At 52.0% G+C, this 15665-nt stretch overlaps 1 protein-coding gene across 1 annotated transcript in view; it reads right to left on the bottom strand.

The window, feature by feature from the left end:
* The window catches only part of PFKFB3 (6-phosphofructo-2-kinase/fructose-2,6-biphosphatase 3), a 79712-nt gene that overhangs the window by 49114 nt on the left and 14933 nt on the right, over nt 1-15665 (bottom strand). The gene's annotated exons all lie outside the window — the stretch shown is intronic.

Raw genomic sequence — 15665 nt, 5'->3', positions numbered from 1 at the left:
TCAGTTGGTAAAGAATCTGCCTGCAATGCAGGAGACCCTGGTTTGATCCCTGGGTCGGGAAGATCTGCTGGAGAAGGGATAGGCTACCCACTCCAGTATTCTTGGGCTTCCCTTGTGGCTCAGCTGGAAAAGAATGTGCCTGCAATGTGGGAGACCTGGGTTGGGAAGATCCCCTGGAGAGGGGAAAGGCCACCCACTCTAGTATTCTGGCCTGGAGAATTCCAGGGACTAAGTCCATGGGGTCACAGAGTCGGACAGGACTGAGAGACTTTCACTCACTTTCATCTTCATTAAGTGAAAATATTATAAGATTCTTTATAAAGACTAGAACACAATACTGTAACAACTACTTGATAAAACAGCTACCATGTATCCCGAGCACTGCATCTGGGCCAAGTTCTGTGCTCAAGTTTTACATGTTATTTTTTCAACAACGCAATCAGGTAAGTAATGGTATCACTAGTTTTCAGAGAAAGAAATCCAGGTTGAGAGGTAAAGTCCTGCACCAGCTCACACAATGGGGATTCCAATCCCAACGTGTCTGCTACAAATAGTCCATGCGGTTACCCACCATGAAATGAAACCCTTTTTAAGGACGTATATGCCTGTGTGTGAATCGGGTTAAAGGGGGCAGAGAAAGAGGGAAAGGCAGTGGATCTGGGGTGAGGGTCTGCCGGGGAGCCCCCGTGTCACCCAGAGGAAGGGCTGTGGTCAGCAGGCCTCACCACCTCTTCTCACCTGTTTGCTGATCCTGGACCATTTTCCTAGAGCAAGATAAAGACTCTCATTTCTCCGTCTGAACTTCGGCGCAAAAGTGGGTTGAATAACACTTGAAGTAAAACAACGGATACAGTACAGGACTAGCAAATTAGCAAGCAGAGATGAGGGCGTCTTCTGATTGCCTCCTTCCTGGTTTTTTTGCAAAGGGAACTCAGGATCCCCAGGTTGGAGGCTGGAGGCGTCAGAAGGAGATGAAATCCCTCAACCTGGCAGTTTAGGTGTGGGGCAAGTCTGGGACAGAGCACAGCTGTGCCCAACAGTGATTACTCTGGCACTTCCCGCGATGTGTTAAACTGTGTTGACGCATCACACAATACTAAAAGCAGCCTTCTTCCGAAGGAGTTGGAACCGAGAGGCCGCAGACCCCCCACCGCGTGTGCCCCCAGAAGAGGCGCCAGTATCAGGCACTGTGGACGAGGGGGGCCCCTGCGGAAATAGCCCGGCCTGCCCACGATGCTTCGTCTGTGGACTGCAGGTTGAAACAGTTTCCACAATCCTCCCAAAGCAACGAGAGATCAACTCAGGATGGAAAGACAGAACTGGATGGCCTCGTGGGCTAGTACGAGATGGAAGGCCGCTTCAGCAGGAAGCTCTCCGGGGCACGACCTGGTCCCCCAAGCATTTCTCCCACCGGAGCCTCATGCAAAGCCAGACCTCAGCCTCCTGGCTATTTCCACCAGGTTCATTGTGTCGTAAGATTCAGTAACTTGAGGTCGCAGGCTGCTAGGCTGGATAATCTGGAGGGGGGTGGGGGTAGGGAGGGCGCTGGGGGAGGGAGAGAGTGGACACACAAAACTGGTCACTGAGCGTGAACCGTGATACACATCTCTGGTTCTCTGCATCAGGAACACACGAAAACCACCCAGAGCACATCTTTTAAACATCTGATGTGTAAACTCCATGCTAGACCCCTTTGATCAGGGCTGCTGGGTGGGGTTTAGGCTTTGCAATTTTTTAAATCCTTTCAAGCGATGCCCGGGTCTAGCCAAATACAGATTCCAATTTGCACCACACCTAACCAGCCCTGTGCCGGGCTTCAGGTTGGGGCTACGGGACTGGGAGAAGTCGGCAGCATCTGATCACACGTGTCTCATACTGTGTTCAGGAAACCAGCGTACATGCATGGGAAGAAACCAGTAAACATAGTCCCTGTGGAGTCTGTTGGTGTTCTGGAGACTCGTGAGCAAAAGCATCTAGAATAAGAGAAGTCCTCAAAGTCAGTGCTTCTGCTGTACCTACAGCCCTATCTCCTCCACGGCCGATGACCACTGGGCAGCTCAGAAGCCTGTTCTTGTGTCTTTTGTTTTGCCTTTGAGGGTGAAGAACTGGGTTGACCTTCTCCAGGAAGGCTGGATAAACTCTTAGGACACTAAACTACTAGGTGGTTCCCAGAGAAAACTCCCTCTTGCCTGCTACGCCAGGCAAGAAAAGTCCCCCGAGAGGCCATTTGCCCATGAGGCCTGTTCACCCAGGAGAGAGGAGGAAACTCACTGGGAGCCCCACCCTCACCCCCTGTGAGAGCAGCAGGGGTGGCGGGTATGGGGATGGGCCTGGGTGTGTGTGTGCATGTGTGTATGCATGTGTGTGTGCACGCAGAGCTCTGCTGCTTCTCTGCTGCAGGGCTTGGCCATGTCCACTTTCTGAGGTCACCAGGGTGGGTCCATGGGGACAGACGGACACTCTGGCTGACCCTGAGGTGGAGCAAGTGGGGTCTCTGGGGCAGTGGTAATGGTGTTGCACTGTCTGGCAGAGATTTGGCCCTCTGTCTTCTGACCCTGGACTGGATGACAAACCTTACCCACACTTGGGCATCCGTCAATGGGTACTTTGGGTTGCTTCGCCCTTTGCATTTGCTGTGAATGAGCTTGGGTGTACAAACATCTGTTTGAGTCTCTGTTTTCACTTCCAGTTCTAGTTCAAACCTGTGAGGATCCATCTCAGTATTGTTATGATTAGGCTGTGCCTTAGTTTGAGGAACACATGCAACAATTTGTCATGTTCCAAGGAACTAAAACAGAGTAGACCATCTTCATCTGAATTCTTAAAAGGAAGGCCGTCAGGACTGCCCTGATGATCCAGGGGTTAAGAGTCCACCTGCCACTGCAGGGGACATGAGTTCCATCCCTGGTCCTAGAAGGTTCCACATGCCGAAGTGCCACTAAGCCCGTGAGCCACAATTGCTCAGCCTGCTCACCCACGAGCCCATGCTCTGCAACAAGAGAAGCCACCGCAGTGAGAAGCCCTCACCCTATAACTAGAGAATAGCCCCCACTCACTGCAACAAGAGAAAGAAAGAAAGTGAAGTCGCTCAGTCATGTCCGACTTTTTGCGACCCCATGGACTGTAGCCTACCAGGCTCCTCTGTCCATGGGATTTTCCAGGCAAGAATACTGGAGTGGGTAGCCATAAGCCCAGGACAAAGACTCTGCGCAGCCAAAAATAAAATAAATAAATTTATTAAAGTTTATTCTTAAAAGAGTAAGGCATCAGAGTACAAACTGCATATACCCCATGATCAACTTTTTGAAAAAAAGGGAGGAAATTCCTGGAAGTGATAACAAAGCTACTTCTGTGTTATGGAATTATGGGTGATGCCTTTCTTTCTTTGCACTTTCCTGCCCTTTCTACACGAGCCTGTCCTATTGTTATCCTTAGGGGGGAAAACAGTAGTGTGTTTTTCTCTTGGTCCAAATTCCTTAGGATTGCCTGCTGTCCGGGAGTCAACACTGACTGACGTACGTACACATCATTCATTCATTCAAACTAACACTAATTCCAGAGATTTTTAGAAGCTGGTTATTCTGAATGGCTGAGTGCCCAGAGTCCAGTCATTTCCATGCGATCACTTAGCCTAATTTCACTCTGCATCTGTGAAAGGATGTGCCCAGTCTGGAGCTGGTCACGGGCCTCAGTGTCACTTAGGGGCCCAGCAGTCATCTCACAACTCTCGAAGCTGGAGGGTACTCTGGGTTCCAGCGCCACCCCTGCTGGTGACCTCAGCTGAGCCTGGCTCAGGTGCCCATCTCTGTATTTTTATACCCCATCCCTCCCATACCCACTTGCTCAGACAGCAGGATTCCTGCCCACCTTGGGCTCCTGGGGTGCCAGCAAGTACACGGTTCAAAAACCCAGCCCAGTGGAACTCAGGGTCCCTTCTCTTCCCCCACCTTCTGCCTGGTGCCTTCCTGAGTCTCCATACCATCCTTTGACATCTCCCACTAATAGTGACACCCCAGAGCAGAGAAAGAAGGAATGGGAAAATTCCTCCAGCTGGGGGCCTCCTCGCCACACCCCAATCCTCCTTTCAGCACCAGAAGGAGCAAGCTGATAAATGATCAGAAAGCTTCCAGCAAAAAAGGGATTTGGACAAAGAGCTCAGAAGCAGCATAAGGTCCCGCAGGTTCAAGCTTTTGCCCGCTTCAGCTTCATCTGCTACTTCTCCCCGATGGGAACCAGACAGCCTGGGTTCAAATTCACCATTTACCAGCTATGTGACTTTGAACTGAGAACTTAACCTCTCTGGGCCTCAGCTTCTTCATTGGTGAAACAGGAGCAGTCACAGAGCCCAGGAAGCATTAGCTACTTTTATTCTTAGCCAATAAATTCATCACAGCTCCCTTTTATTGAATGTACCAGGCATTGTGTTAAGTACTTAAAAGAGATTATCTCTCATCTTTGGAACCAACCCAACCAGGTGGGAACTAACCACCACTATATCCTGGCTATTCTGGAGGTTAGGATGCAATCTCAGAGGGACTAAATAACTCGCCCTAGGACACAGAGAGGTGGGGAGGCCCTTCACAGTGGTCACCCGAGTAGGGAGGAGGAAATAGACTAGAGATGATTTCCCAAGGCAGTTTGTTTCAAATGTGGTGCCAGCAGCAACCAAAGTCTGTGATCATATCCCACCGGCCCGCTTTGCAGAAGAAGAAGGGCAGGATGCCCGCTGGGGCAGAGGTGCAGGGGCTGGGGGTGGGGGTGGGGGTGACTAGATGCCTGCAGGGGCACTCAAGCACTGCTGCAGGCCTGGAATTGCTCCAAAAGCAATAAATACCTGGATCCAGCAAACAAATTCAAGGCAAAGACGCCCATTCCCTGCCCCCAGGAGAAATGACACCTGACTGCATTCCAGGGTAATCTCCAAGGCACCTGGCTTGGAGAAGAGCTCCGTCCACTTCAGTTTCTGCCGCTGCCCTCCCACCCCAGGACCCCTGGCCCTCGCTCCCCTGTCCTGCCAAAGTCAGTTGGTGATGCCCCCCACCATGATTCAGCACACACACCCAACACTTCACGTCCCTCTTTCCTGTTTACTTTCCGCCCCTTGGCACTTATCACCCTTAACGTGCTGTGTTCTGTTATCCTGTTTGTTGCCTCATCTCCCCCATGAGGGCACAGATTTTTCTTTGCTTGTTTCTGCCTCTGATGAAGCCCCAATACCTAGAATGAAGCCTGGCACCCAGGTGAGTGGATGGTACTGGCTGTGCTGGGCAGCGTGTGCCCACGGGCTCACACAGGCCGAAAGCAACGGGGCTTAGATAGATGGGGCACTCTCTATCCGAGTCTGAGCATCGCTGATGCTCGATTCCTCACGTCCCAGCTCCAGTAGACAAGGAGCAGCCATCGCACTGGCCTCCACCCCACTCCACGCTCAGCTCGGCCCTCTGTAAAATCGGGTGGAGATGCTAGCACCTCACTCAGTAAGCTTGGTGTGCGCGCACACCAACGCCTAGGATGACACCACACATCCTAAGGGCTCCACGCATTGGGATTTTTACCATGACACCCAGCAATGTGCCCCTGAAAGTGCCTGCAACTGCAGAGAAAAAGGGCAGAGGGCACAGACCAAGACCGAGAGGACATTTCACAATTGGTTGGCAACTTATTGCCTCTTCAGTGGCCTCCTGCTTCCCCCCCATGGAAAAGAGAGACACCCCTCGTGCGTGGCAACCGGAGGAGAGGTGACGCAGGGATTTGAGGAGAAGCTGGGGCCCAGCCATCACCAAGAAAAGAAGCCAAATAGCACCGTCCGTGAGGCTCGCCAGGACCCCAGGTCCGGGCATCAGCCACTGAGGCTGCAGAAGAGGAGCTGGGAGTCCAGAGCCAAGGAGACGCAGAGCCCACGGAGCGCGGGGCAGCCCCACACCCACCCTTCCTCCCACCTCCACGCTTAGTCCCGGGCTCGCCTGGTTGGTCCGACAGCTGGGTCCCATCTCAGCTTCCTTGGCCGGGGCCTCGGGGCAGCTCCAGGCAGCGGGCCCAGGAGGTCAGCCCAGGCTGTGGCCACCCTCGCTCGTGGAATCTGAGATGCGCCCCGGGACACCCTGCCTGGGCAGCCGGGCCAAGACCGGCCAGGTGCTGGGACCCTGGACAGACGAGGGGAGCAGGGACGAGGTCGGGGGGAGGTGGGGAGCGGGCTGCTGGTAAACAGCCCGGGTCAGTGAACCATGTAAACAGCAGGTCTGCGCCAGGAGGCCAGGCGAATATGAGTCTGGGATGAATCACCAGCTGCAGCTCCCTGAGGGTACAGACAAGGAAACTGAGGCTTGGGAGTTTGGAAGACCAGCCCACTGGTGGCCCCTGCTCCCACTTCTGACCGCAACCTGCAGCTTCCCTCGGAGCCCCACCACTAATTAGTCACCAAACCCTGTTTGACGTATCATCGCTCAGACAAGTGATCTGTGTCCGGCGTATTCCTACCGCCCCCGGTCAGATCTAAGCCCTGAAACCCCCATGCAAGCACAGGACACTGCTTCCAGTTTCCCTTGGCCCCCCTTGGCCCACAAGCCTCCCAATTCCAGTCAATGGCACACGCTGCTCACACGTTCATCTCCTAAAACAGTACTTCAGCTCTGCTCGTCCCCTGCTCGGAAACTACCACGGGCTCCCTACTTCCCACCTAAGACCACTTCTAATTCCTCTGCCTGCCCTGCAGGACCTCTGCAGCGACCTCTGTGTTGATGTGCTGACTTGGAGACCGACCTTGGTCCCAGATGGTGCAGACTCAGGGGTGGATGTCCACTCTTCCCATGCCCAGGGCCAACCCCTTCTGCTCCAGCACGTGCCAAACCCGACCTGGCCATTACATTTGAAGCTTTAGGAGAAGTGTTAGAAATTCTGTTTTCAAAGAAACTCTTCTCATACTGTGTTGGGAAGCTCACCGCACCCTCCAAGTCACCACAAGGCTGGTGTTGAGTGTGCATGCCCTGCACAGACAAACCCCATGGTAAGCTGGTCAGCAGTCCAGGAAGGCTTCATGGGGGAAGTGGGCTTTTTCTGCCAGAGAGGGATTCAGGGGTAAGGTGGAGCTTCTAAACGGCGGGACATGGGTATAGGGTGGGCAGAGGGGGGCCTGGACTGACTGCTCACAGTCAGCTCCTTCCCCAAACCTGAAGACCAAGCTCCAGGGGCTCCAAACCCGAGGTTGCTGACTCCTGGGCCGACTGCTGGGGAAATCTTCAGAGCCAGCCAGCCAAACCTGATCCAGACTCTGGCCCAGAACAGACTGGAAGCAAACCCTCTGGCCCTGGGGAACTTTCTGTTCTTATGCTTGAGGACAGTTGATAGTTACATTAAATGTACATGGCCTAAACACTACTTAAAGACACATCACACCGGATAAAGAGAAAAAGCAAGCCAGACGATAAGAAATCCAGCTTACATACAAAGATGTGCATTGTTCAAAGTAAAAGGATGTGGGAATTACAGCAGGCAGACACATGTCATCAGAAAAGGGAGCTGCTCTATTAACAGCAAAGTGACTCTCAGAACAAACACTATTCAGTGTTCAAGAGGGACCTTCCATGACGATTAAGTGGGCTGAAGACACAACAAGCGGCTCACTTAGGATTATCATTAACCTAATGCTTAGGTAATGACTTCGGATTATCACTGTTAGGTTTCAAATATATCATTAATCACCATCACTTCTGTCTCCGTCGAATGGAGGAAAAATCCCCGTGTCCACACACTGAGTCACCTGGTGCAGTTGCCCCCACCCCTGTCTTGCTGGATATTCCCTCTCAGGTCTCCGCCGACACACCCCGCCGGTCACCTCCTGTGCTGCCCCTTCCATTGCAACGGGACCCTCCAGGGGCGCCGTGACCTGACCCCACCACGGCACCCAACAGGCTGGTAGACTCAGCTCTGCTCCTCTGTCTCCCTCCTTAAGGCCAAGGACTGCCTTGTTCAGCCCTGAATTCTGAACACTTAGGTCTAGACACAGCCTAGAAACTTGCCTGATGAATGAATGAATGAAGGAACGGAGCTAGAAGTCCTCAAAACCGCAAGCCTCTTGGCTCCCGCGGGCTCCCCACACAGAGGGAGTCTTCATTCAGACAGAAGGAACAGTGAGCACGCTGGGAAGGACCCGCTCCGCTCCACTGCACCCACCCTGCAAGCTCACATGAGTCACGTGACCACTCAGGGCCTCAGTTTCTTCACGTGCAAAGCGGTAAAAAGAATTCCGCCAGTGACAGAGGAATGGATAAAGATGTGGTGCGTATATACAGTGGAATATTACTCAACCATAAAAAGAAATGAGACTGAGTCATTTGTAGAGATGTGGATTGACCTAGAGTTTTTTGTACAGAGTGAAGTAAGTCAGAAAGAAGAAAAAAAAAAAATAAGGTATATTAACACACATGTGGGGAATCTAGAAAAATGGTACAGATGAACCTATTTGTAGGGCTGGAATAGAGACGCAGCTGTAGGGGCCGGACATGCGGACGCAGAGTGGGAGGGGGAGAGCGGCATGAATGGGGAGGTTGGGACTGACATCCCTAATACACTATGCTGTGTTCTGCTTAGTCACTCAGTCCTGTCCTACCCTCTTTGCGACCCTGTGGACTGTAGCCTGCCAGGCTCCTCTTTGCATGGGATTCTCTGGGCAAGAATACTGGAGGGAGGTGTACTTCCTCCTCCAGGGTCTTCCCAGGGATTGAACCCACGTCTCTTATGTCTCCTGCGTTGGCAGGCATGTTCTTTACCACTAGCGCCACCTGGGAAGTCCACACGCACACTACCGTGTATAAAAGAACTAGGGGGAGCCCGCTCTGAACTGAGGAAGCTCAGTTCAGAGCTCTGTGATAACCTAGAGGGGTGGGAGGGAGGCCCCCGAGGGAGGGGGTATATGTACTGGAATGGCTGATTCACTGTGTTACACACCAGAAACTAACCCAACATTGTAAAGCAGTTATACTCCAGTTTTTTTTTTTTTTTAATAATTGTATTATTTATTTATTTAGGCTATGTGCTGCCGCGAGGGCTTTTCTCTAGTCCTGGCCAGCGAGTGCTACGCTGTAGTTGCGATGCGCGGACTTCTCGCTGCGGTGGCTCCTCTGGTTGTGGAGCACCGGCTCGGAGCTGCGGCAAGTGGGCTCAGCAGTTGGGGTCCCGGGCTCTAGAGCGCGGGCTCAGTAGTTGCGGCACACGGGGTTAAGCTGCTCCATGGCACGTGGGATCTCCGTGGACCAGGGAATCTCCGGCGTTAGCAGGCAGATTCTTTACCACTGAGCCACCAGGGAAGCCTTATACTCTAATTAAAATAATAATAATTCTGGGCCTGGGGAGCCATCATTTTTAAGCAACAATATTGAAATGTGCTTTGCAAATGTGAGCTAAGCGTTAGAAGTAGAAGGTACCAACCACATCACCTGCATCGCAGAGTGCCCAGATGAAGCCAGCAAGGGAAGGAAAACGCTGGAACCACATGGAACAAGGAGGGGCACCGGCGCTCACAGGTACACCTGTCCGCTCACCTTCTCCCTCTCTCCCCCTCCTCTCCCCCTCCCCCGTCTTGCATACCGCAGACGGTCAGGGCCATCTGGACCAAGAAGCAAAGCAGCGTCACAGTGTCATATGACCCCGGACACTGACGCATCCCTGATGGAAACGGATCCCAGACCTCTATGACACCGACCACACGGGGACTTCCCTGCAGTGTTAGGGGTCAGGCAGGGACATTCCAGGGAGGAGGCGCCACAGCATCTTGTTCCGATCCCCCACTGACTTTCCCTCAATGACTAAAACACCAACTGGAACACTACTGCAAAAAAAAAAAAAAAACAAAAAGGCAGGCAGAGGGACCACTATTTCACTCCTTCTGAGTCAGCCCTCCAATTGCAGAATTTGGGGCTCTGGCACTGACGTCCTGAACACAAATTTGCATTTCAGCAACAAAGCCTCCAATGAGTCACGAGCATTCAAGTTTACGGAGCACTAGTCTCTCCCTGCTGCGTCATCATTTCTGAGCAGTGACCTCCCAACTTTTCTGATGTCAAACCACCACTTCCCAAGTAGGTATGTCTTTAGTTGTAAATTATATACACACACCACTCTGCTGATAATATTATGTACATTATAAAACCTGCTTGAAAATTAGAAATGAAGAAGGATGAGTTCACAGTTAGTAGAAAGAGAAGTTGTGGTATTTTCTTCTGGCACTTGAAGTCATGCTTTGGGGGCTGAGGAAGGACATAGCGTGCCCTGCCTTTCCCAACAGCGAGATTAAGGGAAGGAAGCTCAGCGTCCTGGCATACATAGGTCATCTCCTCCGGCTCCTCACTCCCCTCACCCCCCAGTACACTCTGCTCCTGCTTGACCATCACCTTCGTACATTACCCACCTCCACTCTTCTTCATCTCCCCTTCTGCACCATCCACCGCCCCAGGAATTTCTGTGGCTGAAAGTTTCTAGTCCCTTTCAAACATTATGTCCTCCTGTACTTCATTTGTTGCAGGGACAGGAAGGAAAATGCACACGCTGCGCGGAGGAGGGTGGGAGTGAGCTTGGAGAATGGATCTCTTTTGATGTGAAAGCCATCCATCCTCTTTCTGATTTCTAGACCACCAAACAATCTAAGCAGTCTCTCTGGATAAGATGAGGATCAAAGTACAGAGTTTTTTAAACTGCTTCTAGGCTCACTGCCTCCTATCTTGGGATACGGACCTATGGCTCTTTCTGGAGCTCCAGTAAATGGTAAACTTGGTTCTCCCACTGAAAGCAAACTACAGTCTCCTCATTAGAGAGCCGGTGGGTGGGCCTCCGAGGCACATCCCCCAATGCCGCCACTTCAAAATAACCACAGGCAGAAGTCCAGGAGATTGGATGCAAAGGAAAAAATAAAAGACTCCCAAAATGTTACTAATTTAAGGTTTCTACAAACAGGGAAGAGAAAAAGTCAAGTCATTCCAAAGAGCAAGCCAGACACACAACCAGTAAGAACACCAGTCTTCCCAGTGCAAACCTGAGAGATGCTGGCGGAGGTTCAAGGAAAGTTAAAAGTGAAAGTGAAGTCGCTCAGTCCTATCCCACTCTTTTGCGACCCGTGGACTGTAGCCCACAAGGCTCCTCTGTCCATGGGATTCTCCAGGCAAGAACACTGGAGTGGGTTGCCATTTCCTTCTCCACCAAGGAAATGCACATACAAAACTGAAATTGTAACTTTATAAAAACATAAATGTGAGAGGCAGGGAGGGGCCAGTCCTCCCTGGGGTCTCTGACTATCATGGCAAATCTTGTAGCAGAGTCCAGGAATTGGAATTTCACCCCATGACATACACATTTAAGGATGCCACACCTTTTAGAGGTGCTTCCCAGGTGGCGCAGTGGCGAAGAACCCGCCTGCCAATGCAGGAGCACAGGTTAGATCCCTGGATGGGGAAGATCCCCTGGAGTAGGAAATGGCTTGTCTGGAAAATTCCATGGACAGAAGAGCCTGGTGGGTTACAGTCCAGGGGGATCACAAAGAGTCAGACACGACTGAACATGCACACACTTTTTAGACAGATTTTTAAGCGTTCTTTAGACTTTGAGCCTCTCTCCAGACCTCAGAAAACTACCTCTTTCTCCCAGTTCCTCCCCCACACCCACCAATCAGCAAAGGTAAGTTCACTTACACATGTGCGCGTGCATATGCGCGCGCGCGCGCACACACACACACACACACACACACACACACACACACACACCACCCCCACCCCACCCCCAGCCTCCTGGCAGCCTAAGGAACAGACACAAAGGTTCAAGATCAAAATCAAAAATCCCAGGGGAACATGGTCTGCTCTGCACCCACTGAGGACGCCTGTCTCCCAACAACTCCCATGACTGGCCGTGGGTTGAACTCTCTTCCTTCTTCTTCCCACTAAAGCTAAGATGCGTGCGGCCACCAGAGACCCCATCACAGCCCCACATGCTGTACAAGTGAAGAACACAGCACTTCTCTCCCCCAGGTGCAGGGCCCACCCAGCCAGCTACACCCGAGAAAGCAGATGGTGGTCCCTGCTGGAGAAGCTGGGGTGGCAGGAAGGGGGTCATTCGGCTGAGGACCCCTTCAGGAGGTATGGTCCTGGGTGAATGGATTTCTGGCAGTTTCCTGGACACAGCACCGCAGACAGCCTGCCTTTCCACAAGGTCGGCCTGGGAGTCATGGTCAGGCGGGTCTGGAAGGGCACTGAGCCCTTGGGCGGGGGTGGGGGGGTGGCGGCAGCAGTGCTGATCACCTGCCCCCCCATCATCCAGCGCACTGAAGCCCAGATAGCAGTGGGTGGCAGCAACACCCTCAGAGCTGGCATCACTGGGCAGAGGGCACCAGCCACGGATTGCCAAGCACGTGCCAGGCCCAGACCAGGCTGCTTCTTGCTTCATCCTCACGATCACCCCACAAGGCTGACAGGTGAGGAAACCAAGGAACAGAGAGAGGAAGGAACTTCCCCAAGGCCACTCAGCTGGTGTGTGAACCCAGGACGCGAGCCTTCAGAGCCCACAGCAGCATCCCACCTCTGGTGCTCACTTGCACTCCCAGCCTCCAGCACAAAGTCTGAGGCTTTGATCTCATTGACTGAATCCCTTATTAAATGAATTATAAGTGAACAGTGAAAGACAGTTGGCTGGGGAGCGGAACCTAGGCTCAGTAAGCAGAAGCAGAAGTGGGGACCTCACAGTCGAGAGATCTGGGCCCCACTCCAGTAGTCCTTCAGGGTGAGAAGGCTGTGGTAAGAAGGGGGCAAGCTGGGAAAAGAAGGATGTGATTTAACCTTTGCCCCCACCCTAACCCTAAGATGTTCATCAGTAAAAATGCAAACCAAGCTACTATCGTTACCAAGTCTTAGCTCTCTGCTCGCTGAATGATGGGCCAATGAATCCAAGAGATGAGGAGTTGAGGCAAGGAAGACACTTGCATGGGTAGCCGGCTGACCAAGAAGATGGCAAGCTAGTGCCTCAAAATAACTATCTGATGACTGGGGGGCTGAGGGGGTGGTCTATATTCCAGGTTCTTTTATAGACCAGAGATCCCGGGAGGTGAGGAAGCAAAATAAGGCCATTAATCTTGCAAATATCTCCTAGAATGGGAAGCCTCAGGCAGGAGATGTATTAACTTCTTCCTTCCTGCCAGCCACAGGTGGACAGGGTTCTGAACAAAGGCACTTTAACCGTCAGGCAGAGGGGAAGGATACTCTGAGGCAGGCCATTTCGTATGATTATAACAACAAAAGCAACGAAAAGCAAATCAAAGAAACAGTTCCATCATGGAGTTAGAATTGGCTTCTTTGCAACACTATCCCTTTAGGACGATGTCCATGGGGACTTCCCTGGTGGTCCAGTGGTTGAGAGTTCACCTACTGATGCAGGGGACACAGGTTTGCTCCCCGGTCCATGAAGATTCCACATACCGTGGGGCAACGAAGCCTGTGCACCACCACTGCTGAGCCGGTGCTCTAGAGGGCGAGAGCAGAAACAGGAGAAGCCACTGCAACGAGAAGGCCGAGCATGGCAACTGGAGAGCAGCCCCTCGCTTGCCGCAACTAGAGAAAGCCCATGCACAGCAACCAGAGTAGACAGAAATAAAGAGTAGATAAAGTAAATTCAGATGATGGCCATGAAGGTTGTGAGGAACAGGAGAATGCAGGAGAGCACTTCAGAGATAGGGAGAAAGAGGCCAGAAGGAGGCAGGCAGACACATTTCACTCTCTGTGGTGCTGCTCAGGGCTGGGCTGGGCTGCCTGGGAGATGGCCAATGTCTTGGTACCCTGGAGACAGGAGGACCCAGGAGATTAAGGATGAATAATCAAGAAACTTACTGAAAGGAAGAAGAGCAGACATTCAGCAACGGCCGTCTGGAGGTCTAAAAACTGTGTGCTGGGTGGATGCAGCCACAGGCAAATTCCTCTAGGGGAAGAGGGTTCAGCCTGGTATTTTCTCCCTGGGTTATTTTTATAAGAAATTATAACTAGGTTCACTAGAGATCCAAGAAAAACCGGATTCTGCCTCCTATGTTACATGCATTTCATACCCCTACCTTCCTCCCAGGGGTGCTAACATGGGAAATACTGAACACTACATGTAGTGGGGACAAAAAAAATGACTCCTAAAGTGCTCATCTTTTCAGAAAGCTTAAAGATATTAACTCATAAGGTGAATCCAAGACCTCAAAGAAAGCCACTTCCTCTATGCATCTTCCCTAAAGGTTTAAAAGTGTGAACTCCTGAGGCACTAGGGGCCACAGACTGAAATCCAACCAGCCTGGGCCCTCCCCTCCTGACTTTTCATGGCACTGCGTCTCATGCTGCCTGTAGGACTGACATACTCAGGTCAAAGTTACTTGCGACCCCAGACCTCAGCTCTTACTGTGTTAGTCCCATGTTTACCTGAGTCTAGACAGATGGAGTGCACAAGGGGCAGAGTGGCAGATGCAAAAAATGGGCTGGGAGGTTGTAGCAAAGACTGATGACAACTGGGCCCTGTGATCACATTTGTTAAACTCAAAGTCAGGACTGACTGTTCCAAACAAGTGAGAGCGCTTGCAGGGCCAACAGAGCAGACATGTGCCCTGGTGGAAAATCTGACTTGCTGGTGAAATGGGGAGACCTCCTCCTTCACAGGTAGCCCTAGTATCCTTGTCTGGCCCAGGACAAGTTCCTTCTCCATCAGATACAGAAATCAATGACACAGCTAAACAGGGCTGGCTGAGCCTTCCAGTCCAATGCACTCCATCACTGCAGAAACCCTTTGGCACTGTCATTACCCCCAAAGTAACCCACTACATTAAAACAGATGCATCATGAAAAATGAAAAGGCTCTGGAATTTGGCAGATCAGAGTTTGAATCTAAGCTCCACCCTTTTCCTACTGAAACAAGCAAGCACCTATCTGTACCAGGTTCCTGGATAAAACTCCAGCAAGGTTCTTTGCTGCCCCTTCTCTGTAATTGACCTGAAATTCACCTGCCTGCCATAAACATCCCTGTTCTGTCCCCTCAGGCAGCACGGTACCAGAGCAATCCAAGAGTCCTTCACATATTTGTAGCTGGGTTTGTGTACCCTAGGGACCTGTCTGGGTTAATCACCCCAATTCTTCAACCACTCCTCACATGACTTGGTTTCCTGACCCTCCACTAGCTGAGTCACTCTCGAAAGTTAACTCCAGAGCTCCACGGACCCAACTCATTCTAGACTCTGAATGAGGGTGAGGGGCTGGGGAAAGAGTTGTTCAGCTAGGGGTCGAAGCTTGAGACACCTAAGCCTCAACCCATGGGGGCTGGGAGAGCTCGCACGCAGAAGGTGGCCGCGATTTCCTGGGGCCACTGAGGCCGCCGACCCTCTGGAGGCGTCCTCCAGGGGAGGCTGTGAAAGCTGTTTACACCGTGTCACACGGAACACCGCGTCCACGATCAGTTTGGTACATCTTTTGGTACATCTTTCTGCCGGGCAGGAAAACGAAACGCGACCACTTGCACTGTTTACTTCCCGAAGATAAAAACACTGCACGGGCTTACGCAATCTTCCCGTCCGGGCTCTTTTTAACGCCTCCCGGATCCCCTTCCTCTTCTGCGGCGCGCCCGCCCGGCCCCGCCCGGAAGGCAAACCACCTGCCGCCCTAGTTCCTCTGGCG

This window comes from Dama dama, chromosome 23, assembly GCF_033118175.1.
Source record: "Dama dama isolate Ldn47 chromosome 23, ASM3311817v1, whole genome shotgun sequence".
In the NCBI taxonomy this organism is placed as follows: Eukaryota; Metazoa; Chordata; class Mammalia; order Artiodactyla; family Cervidae; genus Dama; species Dama dama.
The sequence above is the reverse complement of the archived record's forward strand: the minus strand, read 5'-3'. Positions and strand labels throughout refer to the sequence as shown.